This window comes from Arvicanthis niloticus, chromosome 24 (assembly GCF_011762505.2).
Source record: "Arvicanthis niloticus isolate mArvNil1 chromosome 24, mArvNil1.pat.X, whole genome shotgun sequence".
NCBI classification, from domain to species: Eukaryota; Metazoa; Chordata; class Mammalia; order Rodentia; family Muridae; genus Arvicanthis; species Arvicanthis niloticus.
In genome coordinates, this window is record NC_133432.1 from 41393282 (window position 1) to 41411675 (window position 18394).

The 18394-nt window shown below is 45.9% G+C and overlaps 1 protein-coding gene and 1 long non-coding RNA gene across 3 annotated transcripts in view; one reads left to right on the forward strand and one right to left on the reverse strand.

Moving 5' to 3' along the window:
• LOC143438209 (uncharacterized) overlaps positions 1-15455 on the forward strand; it is a 34047-nt gene extending 18592 nt beyond the window's left edge. For both annotated transcript variants that reach the window (XR_013107200.1, XR_013107201.1), the window contains exon 5: positions 14117-15455. The gene's annotated coding sequence lies outside the window, so the exon portion shown is untranslated. The remainder of the gene's footprint in view (positions 1-14116) is intronic.
• Positions 15456-15689: 234 nt separating this feature from the next.
• On the reverse strand, positions 15690-18050 carry LOC143438211 (uncharacterized). Its single transcript, XR_013107206.1, has 2 exons — positions 17818-18050; positions 15690-15934 (listed from the first exon to the last, which is right to left on the reverse strand). It is a non-coding gene; the product is annotated as an uncharacterized LOC143438211 (long non-coding RNA).
• Positions 18051-18394: the final 344 nt, after the last annotated feature.

Here is an 18394-nt window from a genome sequence, read left to right on the forward strand (position 1 = left end):
GGAAGGAGGAGAAATCCGAGAACAAACAGCCTTGGGATAGAGGAGTCAGCTGAGATTCGCTTTCTCCTGCAGGACCAAGGGTTAGCATGTGATATAGAAAAGCGACCTCGGTTAAGTGGCAATAACGGGCCAGAAGCAGGAAAACCTCAGAGTAAATCTGGAAGATCTGGGTATTTCAACTTGGATTCACCAAAGCTCAGACAACAGTGGATACGAAACAGTGTTGGGGATGTCATTTTCTACAGGGAGATTTTTTTTTCCCTTAAAATTGTTTTATAACATTTACTTATGTATGGGGGTGTGTGCATAGGTGGGGGACACACACGCCATGCATGGCACAGAGAACAACTTTGTGACGTGGTTTCTAGGGATTCAATTTAGGTCTCTCTTTTCTGAGTCATCTCTCTAGCCCTTGGGTTTTTTTCTTTTTTAAGATTTATTTATTTATTTATTTATTTATTTATTTATTTATTTATTTTTCTGGTTTTTCGAGACAGGGCTTCTCTGTGTAGTCCTGACTGTCCTGGAACTCACTCTGTAGACCAGGCTGGCCTCGGACTCAGAAATCCACCTGCCTCTGCCTCCCAAGTGCTGGGATTAAAGGCGTGTGCCACCACCGCCCGGCTTTTTATTTTTTATTTTTATTTTTTTATGTTATGTGTTTGAGTGTTCTGCCTGCGTGTCTACATATGTACCACATGTGTATCTGGTGGTCTTGGAAGCTATAAGATGGCATCAGATTCCCTGTAATCGGAGTTACAGGCAGTTGTGAGCTGCCGTGTGGGTGCTGGGAACTGAACCCCAGTCCTCTGCAAGAGCAGCCAGTGCTCTTAACCATCTCCCCAGCCCCACTGGGATTTTCATTATAGACAAATCCTGATTTGTTGGTAAGAAAATCCACCAATGAGTGTGACATGCACTAAGTCAGAACACCTACCTTAGCTCTGGGATGCTCCCATTTGGTGGAAGTAGATCTGAGAGCTGTAAGCTCGAACCCCTCCCTGGAAATAGGAATGAGAACACTTAGTAAGTGCTGCCTTTCAGGGCTTAACCTAGCCAAGGCTCTTTCCCATGAATAGTGTGTTAGCCAAGGCTCCCCCCCATGAACAGTCTCTTACCCAAGGCTTTCCCCCTGCATGAGCAGTCTTGCCAGGGCCTGGAAGCTTCTTAGGTATTTCCCCCATAAGTGTGATGTAGGAAGCTCAGATTTGTAAATACTGCGATCATTTTTAAAGCTTCCAAGGGCACAAAGAGTTGGTGTGGTTCCAAATGTTAGCTCTATCATTCTGGAATCTTCAGCAGATAATAAAAAAGCAACTTTCTCTAAAGTACTCAAGAAATACCCAGGGCTCAGAGCTCTAGAGCTGAAGTCAGACATAGCCAGCTGTGGACAGCACAAGAAAGCAGGCCTGACCCTGTAGATCCAAGGCCTTGGAATTCTAGCCAAATCCATTGGCTGATGGAGAGGAATGAAGGAGTCCAGGATGTAAGATGATTTATTTCATCTGAAAAGATGTATTTATCTTGACTTTGTGTATGTGAATGTTTGCCTGAATGTATGTAGAGGCACCACATGCATGCAATTCCCATGAAAGATAAAAGAGTAGTTACAGACACTTGTGAGCCACCACCATGTGTGTGGTGAGAGTTGAACCCTGGTCCTTTGTAAGAGCAACCAGTGCTCCTAAAAACTGAGCCATCTCTCCACCCCCAAGATGACTCCCTTGAATATGCTGGGTGCATTTATAAAAGTCTCTGGCATGGTCAAGGCGACCACTACTGTGGAGGCAGTGATCTAGCCCTTTCAAAATTTTGAGACAGGGTCAATGTGTAATCCCGGCTGGCCCAGAACTCACCATCCTACTACCTTTTTCTCAAGAGCACCACATGCCCAGCTCAGTTTTTTATTTTGAAATACTATTCGTAATAGGTTTTCTCTGCTGACAAAATAAGCCAATTCAAGCTGAATTGAGAATAAAAAGACGGGTTATTTGGGTGCAGCAACTTGATGGGTTCACTGGAAGGGGCCAGGGAAACTGCCATGCAGATGGGAGTGGGGGGGTGGAGAGGTGAGCGCTTGCACACAGGGAGAAAGAGGGAAAGAAAGGAGAGGGAGGGGGAGTGAGGGGGAGAAAGAGGAAGAGAGAGCATGTGCAAAATGACTGGATTACATAGGGAGGAGCTTCCGGGGGAGGGGAAGAGGGTGGGGTCTTGCAACCCAATCAGTAGGTTCTGAGGGATGCTGGGAGAGCCTGGAGGCTAGGCCCACTTTGATATGTTTGATATGCACCTCAGCAGTCTGTCCCCGGTCTGGAACTCAACAATTCGGCTCACAGAAAGGTAAAACTGGCCTAGTGTTTCATTTGTGATGCTGGTACGACCCAAACCAAGACATCAGCTGTTGTCTTTATGTTTGTCTGTCTATCTGTCCATGTGTCCATCCATTTATCTAATTTTTGGGTGGTTTTTTTTTTTTTTTTTTTTTTTTTTGACAAGGTTTTTCTGTGTATCCCTGTCTGTCCTAGAACTCCCTCTGTAGTCCAGGATAGCCTCGAACTCAGCCTCCTGAGCTCTGGGATTAAAGGCATGAGCCACCACTACCTAGCAAATTACTGTTATTTAAACTACATCAATTTTCCACTAGCCCTTCCCTTTCTTTTTAAAAATCTATTTATTTATTTTTTAAAGATTTATTTTTATTTACACGAGTACCCTGTAGCTGTCTTCAGACACACCAGAAGAGTACATTGGAACCCATTACAGATGGTTGTGAGCCTCTATGTGGTTGTTGGGAATTGAACTCAGGACCTCTGGAAGAGCAGTCAAGTGCTCTTAACCACTGAGCCATCTCTCCAGCCCTTAAATTTATTTTTTTAAAGATTTTTTAATTACTAATTACTTTTACTTTACATGTGTTAGTGTTTTGCCTATGCATATGTCTGTATGAGAGTGTCAGATCTACTGAAACTGCAGTTACAGACAGCCATGAGCTGTCATGTGGGTGCTGGGAATTCAACCCTGGGTCCCTAGAAGAGCAACCAGTGCTCTTAACCGCTGAGCCATCTCTCCAGAGACCGCCCCCCACCCTACCCTATTCTCTGTCTTTTTCTCTTCTTTGTGGTACTGGACATGGAACCCTAGTTCTGCTCACACCAGTTATCTACGCAGGCTCTTGGAGATTGAGAACACCCCAACCCTGATGTTTCTTCCAAATCTCCATTCCAGGACTGATCTGGGAACCCTACAGGCATTTAACTACTTGTTATGTCTTTCATGTGGTGACAGTTCCTTGTTCACGATTTTGTCACTGTTCACTGTTTCGTGGGTTGTCCCTTCATCTGGACTTCTCTTCCCCTGAGGAAGTTGAAAACCACAGCCCTGCTGTATAACCCAAACCCCTCATTCAGCGAGAGTCTCGCTCCATCCGGCTTTCGCCTCCCTACTGCTCCTCTGGGTCTTGTTGTTTCTTTTCTTTTCTTTTTTTTTCTTTTTTTCTTTTTTTTGTTTTGTTTTTTGTTTTGGTTTTTCGAGACAGGGTTTCTCTGTGTAGCCCTGGCTGTCCTGGAACTCACTCTGAAGACCAGGCTGGCCTTGAACTAAGAAATCCACCTGCCTCTGCCTCCCAAGTGCTGGGATTAAAGGCGTGCGCCACCACTGCCCGGCGGTCTTGCTGTTTCTAATCAAGGTGATCAGATACAAATATCTTCAGCTCTGGCTCTTAAGAAGAGAGCATTTTCCAAATTGCTTTCCTGCAACGAGACTGATTTTGCAGGTGCTTACGCTGACCAGCTCATGGGCACCTCAAACAGATGAGCAAGTCCTCTCCCTTCTGAACCTGCTCTTCCTGCCATCTGTCCCGGGAAACAGTGCCACCAAAACCATCATGATCCAAGTCAGAAAGTGGCAATGGAGGCACTCAGAGCGAGGTGCCATCAGTTTCCCAACATGAAAAATGAGCTCCCTTGTCCAGCCTCAGTCTTGCTTTTGGGCTAAATGACGGTGCTAGCTGATAAGAACAATAGGTTATGATCTCTGTCATCACCACCCTCTCCTGATAGGCTCTTATGTTTCTACACTCCCCAAACACATTCTCCACCTGATTTGATTTCCTTGCTCCTTTGATTATTTCTGCTGGGAAGTTTTCCTCCCAGTATAGACCAGCAGTGACTGACAGATGTGCCAAAATAACGCACAGGGATCTGAAGAACGTACTTGAATTCCTACTTAGTTTGTTCTGTGAAACTCCTCTTTAACCTTTTGTTTTTGTGTGTTATGATATTTAACTGACTGTATATAAGGATTTGAAATATAGTCCATTCTTGCTGTTTAACAATTTTTCAGTTGCTGATCAAACACATATGTGATGCTAGCTCCATAAGGTTATCGTAGATCTGCCTGGACACGATGGTGCACGCTCTTAATCCTCCTTCTGAGTCCTCTGGAGGTAAAGGCAGGCAGATCTCTCTGAGTTCCAGGCCAGCGGTGACCACATAATGAGACTGTCTCAAATTCAAACACACATCAAACCAGTTTTGTAGCATGGCCCATGCAGCAAATAACACTCAGTGATGATTATTATACACAATGGCAATTGGCTTACGCACTTGTTACATTTTATTGATGGATGGATGGATGGATGGATGGATGGATGGATGGATGGATTTTTCAAGACAGGGTTTCTCTGTGTAGTCCTGCTGTGCAGGAACTCACTCTGTAGACCATGCTGGCCTCGAACTCAGAAATTTACCTGCCTCTGCCTCCAGAGTGCTGGGATTAAAGACATGCACCACCACTGCCTGTCTAACATTTTTTCTTAAAAAAAAAATAAAGATTTATTTTAAAAAATTTTGTGTATATGTGTATGATATGTATGGGTATGTGCATGTGAGTGCAGTATCCATGGAGGCCAGAAGAGGGCGCTGGATCCTCCAGAGTAGGATTTAGCAGTGAGTCATCTGATATGGATAATGGGGACTGAACTCAGCTTCTGCAAAGGCCGTGAGTGCTCTTAGCTGTTGAACCATCCTTTCAGCCTCATTATACTTGTTTTATTATTATTTTGGTTTTAGGAATGGACCCTATGGCTTTTTTCATGTTAAGTATATGTTCTAAGCTAAGCTAAGCTAAGCTATATCTCATTCTTTCTGTATTATTTTAGAGGCTGTTTCTATTTATTAAAAATAATGTTAACGGGCTGGGGAGATGGCACCACGGTTAAGAGTACTTGCTGTTCTTATAGAATTCTCTTTCCCAAAATTCACCTTGGGTGGCTCACAGCATTTACAGAGGTTCCAGTGCTCTCTTCTGGCCTCCGTGGGCACCTGTATGCATGTAGTACACATACATGCACTTGGGCCCATACACATACACATAAAATAAATAACTCTTAAAAAATAAACCATGAACAGCACATCCAGCTTCTCCCGCACAGCCTCAAGTACCGGCTGCTGTTTACCGCCGTATTGCATCAGAAGGCCACGTGGGGTGATCGCCAGGGCCATCAGTGTCTGTGATGTTTACACGGCAGTCAGGCTGACCACTGATGCCTCTTACAGTGTGTCCCCATGTTACCTGATGCTTGATTGAAACCACTGATGGTTCATGTTCAAAAGACAGCTAGGACTCGGGAGAGGGCCACTGTTCTGGTCACCTCTTGCACGCCATACTGAGGATAGCTGTGATTGGATCAGTGGTAAATTGCTGACCACCAGATCTACGCAGATTGAGTGTAAACATACTAGATGAGGGGGTGGCAGGACAGCAGACCCTCTGAAGCAACAAGGCCTCCCCAAGCTGTCTCCATCTGGGAGACACATGGGGCAACATAGGGCACAAACCTCTGTGTTTGCCTCAGCAATGCTTCTGCTTCTTTCTCTGTTTCCTCAGATACTAGAAACCAGGGGCGCCATCTTGGTTGGCCTAAAAGATCTGAGATGGAATTCATCCCTAGAAAGATGGGGGTCAGAGGGAGCCCTCAGTGGTGCTGGCAGATCTCAGAACATGTTCCAGTGCACTCCCCAGCCAGCACATTGGAGTGATCCCTCTGCCTTTCTGTTGCCACACTACATGAGAGAGCTGTGAGAGTGAGTGGCAGAAGCTGAGGGTGGCCTCAGGCTTCTGATCAGACTGGCAGCTTGGGTGTTTGGGAAATGCTTCCTCCTGACATGAGTCCAGATCTCCTTAAGGACACAATCATCATAGTAGCTCTTGCGGACTCTGACAGGGCAAACTGTTCTAAAGGTTTCACAGTGTTTACAGAATCGAGTGTGTGAGCAGGTTTGCACCCTTGTTATCTGTTTGCTGGTTGGCTGAGTTTGGGTACTGTTATCTGTTTACTGGTTGGCTGAGTCTGGGTGCATCTTCTCCCCCTTCTTACTTCATCTCATGCTGTTCACCACTCTGAAGGTGGTTGAACCTGGGAGAACGGAGTCTAAAAATGAGGCAAACTAAAGTCTCATGCAATAGGCAACTTTATTCAGAGCATCGGACAGTTTATCCTCTGAGGTTTAAGAATAACCATATGAATAAATATACAATCACAAGGACATGCTGCATATGACAAAACATGCATGTCCATAGAAGCATATAAACAAGGATCGATAGTCATGATGAGCGGTGCTAAAACACACCTCAAGAACAGTTCCATGTTTTTGAAGAAACTGAGGTCACAATTCTTGTTTTCTGGGAGTTTTCTCACAAGCACTCAGAGAGAATTCCCCACACGCGGCTCAGTTCTTGAATCATGTCTCCTCAGTTCACAACTTCTTCTTCCCTTCTCCCTCTCACTCTGGCCCAAAGGTTTTTTATTTATTTATTATATGTTAAGTACACTGTTGCTGTCTTCGAACATCAGATCTCATTATGGATGGTTGTGAGCCACCATGTGGTTGCTGGGATTTGAACTCATGACCTCTAGAAGAGCAGTCAGTGCTTTTAACCACTGAGCCATCTCACCAGCCACAGTTCAGAACTTCTTTTCAGACTTGTTATCTTTGAACTCATGATCATCCCGCTCTACCCCTTTAGTGCTGGGATTACATGTATGCACCTCACTGTGTGGAGCAAGATGACCTCAGACTATTAGAGATCTGTGACCTCTGCTCCAGAGTGCTGGGATTGAAGGTGTGTGCCACCACATCTGGAAAGTAGGTTACTTTATTTTTTAATAATCATGTGTATGTGTGTTGTAGAATTTTTTTTAATGTTAATGGGGATTTCTACCCCCATCTTTGATCATTCAGTTCCCAGATTAAAACACACACACACACACACACACACACACACAATCTTCATATTTATAATACGTCTTTAATGCACTAGAGCTGGGCCGAGATATCTACCTGCTAAACTATTAGCATCTACTTCTCTATCCACAACCCCAAGTTATAACTTGCCATGCTCCATCTGGGCAGCTCTTAACTCCCATTGGCCAGCCCTCATGGCCATGTTTTCATGACTCACCTACCCCATGGTGGCTTCTCCTCTCTCCACCTTCTCTCCTCGTGGTCTCTCCTTTGACCCCAACCCCAGGAACCCAAACCCCACCTATCTCTCCTCTGCCTAGCTATAGGCTGTAGGCATCTTTATTCACCAATCAGGGGTAACTTGGGGGACAAGGTTACACAGCATCACTTACGTACATGCAGATCTTCTCCTCCCTGGGGCAACCAGGCCTTGGGGGCCAATATTGAGCTTTACAGTACATAGCAACAGACGAAACCTCAACTGTGTGTGAGCATGTGCATGTCAGGGCTGGTATCCATGGAGCATGGAATCCTCGGATCTGAAGTTATAGGCGGTTATGGACTTCTAGACGTAGGTTCTAGAATTCTCTACAAGAGCCGCAAATACTCTTAACTTAGGAGCCATCTTTCCAGCCCCACTATACACTATAAACAAACAAACAAATCAACAAAAACTTTCTTTACCTCAGTTTCTTCAGTAGAAAGAGAAAAAGTCACCCTTGCCGTAGAGCAGTGGTTCTCAACCTCCCTAATGCTGTGACCCTTTAATACAGTTCCTTATGTGTGGTGACCCCCAACCATTAAATTATTTTGTTGCTACTTCATAACTGTAATTTTGTTACTGTTATAAATTGTAATGTGAATATTAGATATGCAGGATATCTGATATGGGACCCCCAAAGGGGTCCTTATCCAAGGGTTGGGAATCACTGCCATAGAGACTTTTGGGTTTGTGAAAGGTGCCTGCTCTCCCTAGTGGTTGTTGATAATTAGTAGGGAGACCATTGGCCATGGTGACAGCACTGAAGCCTCTGTGAAGGTCTTCGAAGGTGAGAGGTGAAGGAGGTTTTATGCCTGAATTCTATGACTGGTAAGAGGGCGTGTTCAGTAGGAGGTGGGGCTTCCTGGGTGTCTCGAGAGGCCAGAATGTGCTAACTTCTGGGTCTGTGACTCACACAGTCATGTTTTCAGCTACACTTGTTCTGACCATAGCAACTCATTGACGTACTATTCTTAGTGGCTTCTGCTGGATCATTCCTGACACTGGAGTTATTTAATTAAACTATCTTATTTTTTTTTCTATTAAAAATTCTTTCCTACAGTCAGCAGGAGCTGTGCTAGGAGCAGGAGAAGAACAGACGTCTTCATTTTTCTTACATTTAATTAAAAATTAATAACAGGAGGCCATTTGAGCTCACTTATTTATTTTCGAATCATGACAGCCTCCTGGAGGCTGCATGGACACGTGTGTAAGGGCCTGGACAAGGGCCCTACTCTCCTGTCCCCAGGGAAGTGGTCAGTATTCAGCCACAATGCCAGACACAACCCTCTGGCTTCTGAAATACTTAGTGTTGTATTTCGTGGGAAATGAAGATTCAGAGAACAAAGAGAAATGTGTTATACAGTTGTTCTGGGGCTAGGAGCTGGCTCAGTGGTTAGAGCACTTGATGGCTCTCGCAGAGGTCCTGAGTTCAGTTCCCAGCACCCAAGTCAGATGGCTCACAACTGCTGCTAACTCCGCCTCTCAAGGACCTGCACTTCCAAGCACAGACTTACACATGGACCGATACACATATACTTAAGTTAAAATAATTTTATAAATTAAATTGTCCAGGAGGTCAGTAAGATGGCTCATTGGGTCAAGGCATTTGTCTACCGAATTGAGTTCAATTTCTGGAATCCACATGGTAGAGAGAAGTGACTCGTGCGAGTTGCCCCTCACCCCCAACACACATGCTGTAGCAGAAGCACACCATCCCGCCCCCCCAAAATAAATACAAAACAGTAAAGAGCTCCAAGCAGACATTACTCCTCTACCTCTCTGAATGTCGCTCCCATGGCTGCTGCATTTACAGAAACAAAATAGAAAACGAGAACATTCCAGCTGAACTTTTCTCTGACTGGAGTAAACTTGAAAGGAAGCTAGTTTCTAAATTTGAGAATATTTCTGCCACGTATGGTATCAGAGGCTTCAGTCCCAGCAGTGGAGATGTTGAAGGATACATAGTGAGACCTTGGAGAGAGAGAAAGAGGGAGAAGAAAAAGAGATAGAGAGAGATTGAGAGACAGAAACAGAAAGACAGAGACCAAGATACAGGGATTGAGAGAGGGGGGAGGGGAGGGAAAGGGAGAGAAGAGAGGAAAGGCTTATTCCTGTGATCTCAGCACACAAGAGGATAGCAAGTTCAAAGCCAACCTGGGTTACAGATTGTCTCAAAATAATACATATGATATATGATATCATATATGTGAGATATATGTTAAAATTTGAGGTAGAAATTAATGATAAGGAATCCTGAGTGCACTAAAAGTCTACAGCCATGCATTTTAGAAAATCAGTGGATTGAAGGAAGAGGGGGCTCTCGATGGGACTGGGGTTGGTGACTTGGGTGCCTTTTATATCATTGAGCTGCAGAGTACACATCTGCTTAGCTCGTGAATCTTACACCAGGGACTGATGTCTCAAAGAAGCTCCAGCTAGCAGGTGCGGTGTTTGTGCTGCAAACACAGCCGTCTGCTGTGGGCTGCAGTGTGGCCATCTTTGCTTCCCATCTACCTCCCAACGCTCTCTTCCTGAAAGCAAAGACTTCTCAAGTGTGTCATGAAGTCTCTCCAAACACAAAATCATGCACTCCCGTCTGTGTGGCGGGTCTAACAAGCATTCATGAATAAGCGATGTCCAAACAGGGAAGTCAGAACAAAACCTGCCAGTCCAGAGCTCAGTGTGCACCGAGGGCAGGAATTACCGCAGAGAACTGAAGGCCTGGTTAACCTGCAACCACACAGAGCACGAGGCAAAGGCATGTGTGGCTCGCTCTCTGTGGTGCACTTGGAACTACATAGCTGAGGGATTAGAGGTTGTTTGCTTACTTGGTGCAAAAACAAGAGGCTTAAAGGAACTTCAATGACAGCCGAAAGTTGACTCCTGTAACTGACTGGCTATGCTTGACAAGCCCCATAAGCTGATAACCTTTTAAAGCTAAAAGGTCCCAGAGTCCCACTGAGCACTGGCCTATAACATTCCTGCCTAAGCCTGCTGCTGTTTGGCACCACGGAACCTAAATAAAGAAACACTTTTCCTGCCCAAGTTGTTTTTTCCCCCCTGGGCGTTGATTACCTCTTGAGGCGTCCCCAAGGGCTGCAGCTGGCGTTTCCCACGGTTCCTGAGGTTGTAACTATAGAAGCATAACACGGCAGTTACAGCACATGGCCCAGGAAACTGTCACATACCGACATGCTTCCTGCCATAGGACCTTTTTTAGCCGATGGCGCCATTGCCCTTCCGCAGCCACCTCTCTGCAGGAGTACCTTTGATATACTCAGGGCTAAGGCTCCCCCAGTTCTCTCTCTGCAATACTGTCCTTAACAGAGTAGCTGGACCAGGGCTTAACTGGTGGAACTTTCTACTTGCTTATTTTTATAAAAGGGGCTAGATTTAAGTGTGAGACACTTCCTATCTTTGAGTTAATTCAAACCCATTTCCTACGAACAACACAGGCAACGCGGCTGCTAGGATTCAGAGGCTTGCTTGGATCCCAGCCTGCAAGTTCGTGGATGACACAAAGAGGGTGGCCTTGCAGGAAGGCTGGGGTTTATGACAAGAGGATTTCCTGAGCTTTTGCTAACATCTGTTCCTTGGGAGGCCTGGCTTCTAGGGGAGGGGATTTGGGTTGAGCTCTGCCCTTGGGGTGGAGGACATGGAAGCCGTTTAGAGCTGCCTGCTTTGCCAGCTTCTGTTTCCTGTTGTAAAGTGGTTTCTTGTCAGGGGTTTGTGAAGGGCTAACAAAGAACATTGCTGGCTTTCCCTGGTGCCAGTTGTCCCATCCCAGGGCCTTCTCTCTCTCTCTCTCTCTCTCTCTCTCTCTCTCTCTCTCTCTCTCTCTCTCTTTCTCTGTCTCTTTCTTTCTCTTTTTGCCAAGACAGGTTCTCACTATGTAGCTCTGCTTGTACTGGAATTCACTATGTAGACCAGGCTGTACTGGAATTCACTATGTAGACCAGGCTATGCTGGAATTCACTATGTAGACCAGGCTATACTGGAATTCACTATGTAGACCAGGCTATACTGGAATTCACTATGTAGACCAGGCTGGCTTCAAACTTCAACGCCCTTTGTCTCCCAAGTCCTGGGATCAAAGGAGACTATATGATACGCTGCTGCTACATCCTGCTCTTTAGTACCTTGTCTTAACTCACTGATGCCCTAACGCAGTCCTCTACGCCAGTCCCTATTGGTCAGCTCATGTGCCAGACAAGAAGTGGAATCCCAGAAAGAAAATTTGCCCAAAGTCATACGTCTTCTGTGTCACACCCGGATCATACCCAGGATAACACTCCTGTCCTTGCTCGTGATGACAAACTGAGATGGATATAGTCTGTGGGTGGCATCAGTCAGGAAGTACTCCATGCATATCAGATCATAAAGCAGATGTTGCCCAGGCCGGAAGCATGGTGTCAGCTGGGTTAGCTACACTGAGCCACCAGTGGCCCTTTAATGTGGCCTGGTAGTATAGTTGTGACTGGAGCGCTGTGGCATCCACAGGAGATTCGTTGCAGGTCCCCATGGATATCAGAATCTACAGGGGTCTGTCTCTTTTCTGTAAGACTACATGGTGTTTGTATAGAACCTATACACACTCCCTGTCATCTCTACAGGATTTTTTTTCTCTTTTGGAATAAAATCTTACTATGTAGCTTAGGCTGGCCTTGAACTCACAATCCCTTTGCCGTACATAGCCTTTTATGTTTGTGGGTAACAGGTGTGCACTACCACATTTACTGTCTAGATGACTTCCGTCTTGATGCACATGCCATATGAGGAGCTGACACGCTTTCCAGACCCTTTTGTGTGTTCAGTAAATAGGTAATTTTTATCCTGCATGTTTTAAATTAGTGGCTTTTGAATACACAGATGTGGAAGGAGTGGTCAGGGAGGGCCAGCTATGACCGTGTAGCAAAAACTCAGCTCCTTCAAAATTATGGCTATGGGGGACTAGAACAACCAGTAGTGTGGGAGCTGTCAAGTCAAAAGTCAAATGGGATGGTGAGATGCCACCATGCTGTTGCTAAATTAAGCCCATCTAGTGTTGTGTGCTTGTATGGCGGAGAGTAGATGCTGGGACCACTGGGGGAGTCGTGAGAAGGCTGAGGTAGGGAAGAGATACATGTTTGCACACGTGTATTTAGGGAGACAGTTCAAGACCTTTGGATCCTGGGGGGAAGCTGGTAGGCAGGTTGTATCTACCAGTGTCTCAAATCCATTTGCTTTTAGAGACTTAGAAGGATAATTAAGGCTGAATTTGAGAAAGCACCTTGTTTTAGGAGAGATGGGAAATGTCTTATCAGTAGACAGGTTCCTGTCAGAGGAGACACCATGGACATGACTTCAGGTGGCCATGTTTCTGACTCCTCTCCAGGCTCTCCTGGACTGGAGCTTGCTTTGGCTTCCTGCCCCTCCCTGTAACTTCTCTTTATGACTGGGCCAGCACTATTCTAGAGAATGATGATTCAAAGAGGGTAGAAATCACCATCCCCTGCTCCAAGTAGTTCTCATTTATTGGAAGAAACAACTATAGAAACCGACGGTGTAAGATCAAAAAGTAGCTGGTGAGACGGCTCAGTGAGCAGAGGCACTTATGCCAAGCCAGATAACCTGGGCCCTACAAGCTGGCCATAGGCATTCTGTGGTACCTGCGTATGCCCTCAAATAACATTTTTAAAATGTGGGTCTCCATTTTCCTTGTGGGTCATTGGCTACTGGTCCAGGAGGGCCAGCAGAGGGAGCAGAAGCCTTGAGCAGGGTCTGGACAAACCCTGAGTACAAGGGAAGGACTTCCGGAGACAGCCCGCTTTACTGTTCCAGGGATAGGGTGTATGGGGGCTCCTGGGAGTCTGGGTTGAAAGGGCTGATTGGTTAGAACACAGCACCTAATTATCATATGGGCAGGAAGGTAGATTGGATCTTGTGTGCTTAGTCAGAGCGCTCTGTACGGGCTCATCCTCCAAACAAGGTAGGGCGAGGAAAAGAAGCCTCACTGAGGAATGGAGTCCTCCATTGTGCGATGAGCTCAGAGTGGACTTCGACCTTAATAACAGGGTTCCCCAACAAATAAATATTTAAAAAAAAAATCAAAGAACAATTTGGCTGGTGTGTGACACATGCCTGCCATCCCTGAATGTGGGTGCTGAGGCAGGAAGAGGATAAATTTGAGGTGCAAATCAACAAAAGAGTAATTCTTTGTGAAGTCATGGAAGGTCATAGAGACTGGGGAAGAGCATCTCACCCTGGGAGACAATGAGAGATGACTAGGGACATCGGCCTTCAGGACAACAGGAAGTAGAACCGTGGGCAGACCGAATGGGGAGACAAGAGAAAGAGCTGTTGGAGCCTAAAGTCTCCGGCAAGGTGAGGTATAAACGTGCTGGAGGTCTGGCCGGGCGTGGCATTCAGAGCATTTCGCTTATGTTGGCCAGTCACGGCAATAGTGCCCTGGCTGTATGCTGCAGTGCATCCAGAAGAGAAGTTGAGGGAGGCCTACAGCTAGGACTAAGGTCATGGAGAGACACTGTCTTTGTTTTAGTGGCTTCTGTTACTGTAACAGAATGCCTGACACTGGGAAGTTTATAAAGAACTTTATTCTTTATTCATCCAGAGGCTAAGGAGGCTGAGGCTCTGACACCTGGTGAAGGTCATCCTACTGCGTCATCTCGTGGTGGAAGACAGAAAGGCAAGGAAGTATGGGAGAGAAGCAAGACGACTCTTGTGCTAACTAACCCATGACAACACATGGCAGACCTAAGCACTGTCTTAGTTGGGGTTTCCATCACTGTGAAGAGACACCATGACCATGGCAGCTCTTATAAGAGACAACATTTAATTGGGGCTGGCTTATAGGTTCAGTCCATGATCATCATAGTAGGAAACATGGCAGCATCCAGGCAGACATGGTGCTGGAGAAGGAGCCAAGAGCTCTACATCTTGATCTGAAGACAGTCAGAAGACTGGCTCTTCTGCCCTGGTGGAGCTTAATCACAGGACCTCAAAGCCTCAACCCCCCACAGTGTTGCACTTCTTCCAACAAGGCCACACCTCCTAATAGTGCCACTTCCCATGGGCCAAGCATATTCAAACCACCACACCACCTGTTGTTAGACCCCCCACCTCCCACCATTGCTGCACCAGGGATCAAGTTATGAACACATGAGCTTTGAGAGGTGCATGTCAATCATAGATAGCATCAGCTAAGTAAAGGAGGAAGGACTTGATGCCTGATTGCTTACATTGAGGGGTGTAAGCGAAAGAACTGAGAATGCATAGAAGTCCACAGGTTTCTGGCTCAAGTGGATAGGTGGATAGAGATGCCATTCACTGGTTCAAAATTATGGGATGGAGGGCAAAAGATGGGTAAAGAGGAATGAATTATAATAACCTATATAGCACAGTAGGATAATAGAGTTTACATTCCAAAATGGCTAATAGAGTGTTAAATATTTGCAACACAAAGAAATAATGACTGGCTGAGGTGATGGATATGCTAATTACCCAAATCCTGTCATTCACATAATCTAGATATTTATTGAAATATCTCACTGTATTCCATGAATATTTGCAATTATATATATCAGTTGAGAATTGAAAAAAAATGATAAAAGTTCGATGTAGTGACTCATGCCTGTAGTCCCAGCTCTTGAAAGTCAAGGCAAGAGGAGGCTATGGGTTCAAGGCCATCCTGGTCTATATTGAGTTTCAGGCTACCCTGTACTATAGACTGAGACCCTGTCTTAATAAATGAATGAATGAATGAATGAATGAGATGCTAGAATGATACAGGGGACAGCTATGTTTGAGGTTCCCACTGGGCATTTAGGTAGGAGGTCTAGAAGGCCCTGGACATTACAACAGTATTGGGGGAGGGGTAGGCTCTACTGCAGATTGAGGGTTGGGATGCAGCCTGGAGCTCTTGAGAGAGTGAGAGAACAAGAGAGAGAGAGTGGGAGAGGGAGGGGGAAGGGGAGAGGGAGGGGGAAGGGGAGGGAGGGAGGGAGGGAGGGAGGGAGGGAGAGAGAGAGAGAGAGAGAGAGAGAGAGAGAGAGAGAGAGAGAGAGACAGCAAAAGTCTGGCTCTGGTTCAAAGCACTGGTACTTAACTGATTCCAGTCAGGTGACTCCCACCCCCAACCACCCCCCACCCCTGGTCACACACACACTGGCTTTTCAGGATTGTAGCAAGGCCAGGGATGCTGTGGTCCAATGCCAGTTGTGTCACAGAGTTTTGGAGAAGGCCAGGCTTGAGGAAGAGCAGGAGGCACAGAACTCCTTGTTCATCTGGGTCCAGGCAATCATTCCTGTCAGGGCTTCTCTAGTAAGCATCTCCTCTCCCTCCCAGGCTGTCAGAAGTGTGGAGCTGATTTGGAAAAGCCAAAAATGAGCCTTCCAATGTCACCTGGTGGGAGCCACTGCCTGGAGCCCTCCTTAAAAAAAAAAAAAGTTACACAGTTTCCATCAGGGTTTCAAAGTGCCTCCTGCCAGTTTGATCCCAGTGCTTGTCCCTCAAGGTGGCACCTCTACATTTTCATCCCCTTTACCCTCTACTGAGGGTAAACAGGCCTGTAACCATCACAGCATACCATAGCGTAGTAGAGGAGGACATGGGACAGCACCCAAAACTGGGGGGTGGGGGTAGCTTTGGAGAACAGCATGAAATATTGGAGTATTTGTTTTCTATTAAATGATCTAAGAGCAACTTTATGAGGAGAAATCAGACTTCTCATAAAAAAACAAAAAACCAAAAAAAACAAAAACGTATATATGGATACAATTTAAAACTACCACCAGCTGTCCAGGAAAGAAAAATTGAGCTGTCACACCAAGCCAGTTTCTGCTAATCTTTGTAGCCACTCTTGAGAGTGTCTTAGTGTGTCTGTGTTCACTGGCAGACAGTAGTGTAAGTGTCAAAATGCTAAGAACGTTTTCAATGGAGTGCTCTCAAGTGGGACAGTTTTCAAACACTAATGTGACCTTACCACCCTGGGAGATGCTACACTGGTTAGAGTTTGGTTTTTTTTTTTTTTTTTTTTTCCTTCAACTTGACACCAACCAGAGCCGCCATGGAAGAGGGACCATCAATTGAGGAAATGCTTCCAACAGATCGGTCAATAAGCAAGTCTGTGGGGGCATTTTCTTGATTAATGATTAACGTGGGAGGACCCAGCTCACGGTGGGCGGTGCCACCCCGTGCAAGTGGGTCTGGGTTCCATAAAGAAGGGTGAGTAAGGGGAGCAGTGTTCTTCCACAGCCTCCCATCAGCTCCTGCCTCCAGGTTCCTGCCTTGGCGTCCCTTAGTGATGGGCCACAAGTTGATCTTGGCTATAGTCTTCATCACAGCAATAAACGGCGGATTAGAGCAGGAGATAAGAGCCACCATAATGTCCTTTGACTTCTGGATCTGCCACCAACACCGCCCTCACCACCCAAGTCAAGCTTGTAAAATTGGACTGTCTTGATCTGCCAGCTCCCCATAATGACATAGAGACTTTGTATTATTTATAAAAGATTAGGCTTGGTAGCTTCTGCTTGTTCCTCACTAGCTTGTATGTCTTAGTTAACCTGTTATTCTGATCCTCGTTTGCCATGTTGCCTCTCACTACATCCTGGTACATCTGACTTCCTCCCATGTCCGGCTGGCAAATCTACGCCTTTCAATTCTTTCCACAGTTCCGATCTCTGCTCAGAAGTCCTGCCTTTCCTCCCCTGCCTCAGGTATAAGTCATCAGCATCAGTTCGTTATTTAACCAATCAGAAGGTGATGGAGAAGAATGTTTACAAAATGCTTAGGCAGGCAACGATCCAATAAAAACAGCAATACCAAGCTCCGGACAGATAGTACTCAGCTCTCTGCTGGTACAGAAATCAACATTTGAATAATAGAAAGACAACCTCCTTTACACAGTGCATAAAAAGATTATCCCAACATAGGGGTATTTGCGGTTATATTTAAAATGGCGGCACCCAATCTGGCTTGTTGTTACCGGCTTCCATGTTCCAACTAGTCAAGGCCTGGGGCCACAAGCAGCAGCTTGTTCTCGATGCTGCTGCTGCTGCTGCCACAGCCTCAGCTCACGCAGGCCAGAAGCACCGGCCCTTCAACCCATGAGACACCAGCGTGGGAGATGGCTCTGCAATCTACCACACTGTCTCCACAATGCTTGGCTGAGCCCAGACCATCCTGCCATCCACGCAGTACCTGGTAGAAATGAGACTCTGAAGCTTAACTATTAACCAAAGGCTTTATATATTTAGAAATGCTCAATTAACAATTTGCCCACACAATTAGAGTTGTTTCCCAGTATCTAACCTTATGATATATATTGTTACCCTGGACCATCCTGGACCCGTGCGTGATTCTCCATGGCTCCTACATCTCTCACCTTTCTAGCTCCTCCTCTTCCTTCTCCTCTTCCTCTCCTCCCGACACCTCACTCCGCCTACCTCTCATACAGCCCAATTGCTGAGCTCTATACAAATGTAGTGGGAAGATATCCCACTACACAGGGGCACAATTTGAGAACCACTGTCAGAGAGAGAGAGAGAGAGAGAGAGAGAGAGAGAGAGAGAGAGAGAGAGAGAGAGAGAGAGAGAAAGAGAGAATCACTGTCTTAAAGCTCATGTTATTTTGCTTTTTAACTGTTAAGAAATGGCTATGTTCATATCAGCTGAATGTCTCTTAGGACAGGCTGTACTGTGAGAAGTGTGACAAGGTGTCACAAACACCACAGAATATGCTTGTGTAGAGCCCGGCATACACGCGGGAAGTGTACAGTCTACTGGTTCTGGGCCTGTACAGTGGTCACTGGATAGTGACTGTAGTAATTAATATTAAAAATCCCAGTGCAGGGTTTCTTCCATGTCCTTGACTACTTATGTTCCCGGAT